This window comes from Gekko japonicus, unplaced genomic scaffold, assembly GCF_001447785.1.
Source record: "Gekko japonicus isolate JY-2015 unplaced genomic scaffold, Gekko_japonicus_V1.1 scaffold1037, whole genome shotgun sequence".
Lineage (NCBI taxonomy): Eukaryota > Metazoa > Chordata > Lepidosauria > Squamata > Gekkonidae > Gekko > Gekko japonicus.
Genome location: NW_015171534.1, coordinates 325,169 through 325,608, shown reverse-complemented (window position 1 = coordinate 325,608; position 440 = coordinate 325,169). Strand labels below are relative to the sequence as shown.

The 440-nt window shown below is 43.0% G+C and overlaps 1 protein-coding gene across 1 annotated transcript in view; it reads right to left on the bottom strand.

Moving 5' to 3' along the window:
- CLASP1 (cytoplasmic linker associated protein 1) overlaps positions 1-440 on the bottom strand; it is a 334,150-nt gene that overhangs the window by 157,565 nt on the left and 176,145 nt on the right. The window lies entirely within an intron of this gene.

Sequence of the window (440 nt, the reverse complement as noted above, 5' to 3'; positions counted from 1 at the left end):
AATTGTGAATTGGTGTGATTGTTTTAAATGGCTTTAATTGTTTTATATGTACCTGATACATTGTGCCAAGTAATGTAAGCTGCCCTGAGCCTGCTTGCGGGGAGGGCGGGATAAAAATACTACAAATAAATAAATAAAATAAATAAGTATTATAAATTGGGTTTAACCTGTGTCATTTATAAAGTTATACCTCCATTACCTAGCATTACATTTTATGGCACACATGACACGGCCCGAAAAAGTAACATTTATGTCAGATCTGGCCCTCAGAGCAAATGAGTTTGACACACCTGTTCTAACTACTATTAGAAAATAAGATCTCAGTGGGGAGTACAATTCAGCCCTACACAGAGGTCATTTCGGGGGGGGGATCGCAGTTCCCCCAGGTGAGGTACGGGGGGCGGGGCACATGACGAAGCCCCGCCCCCTGCTTCCAGCTG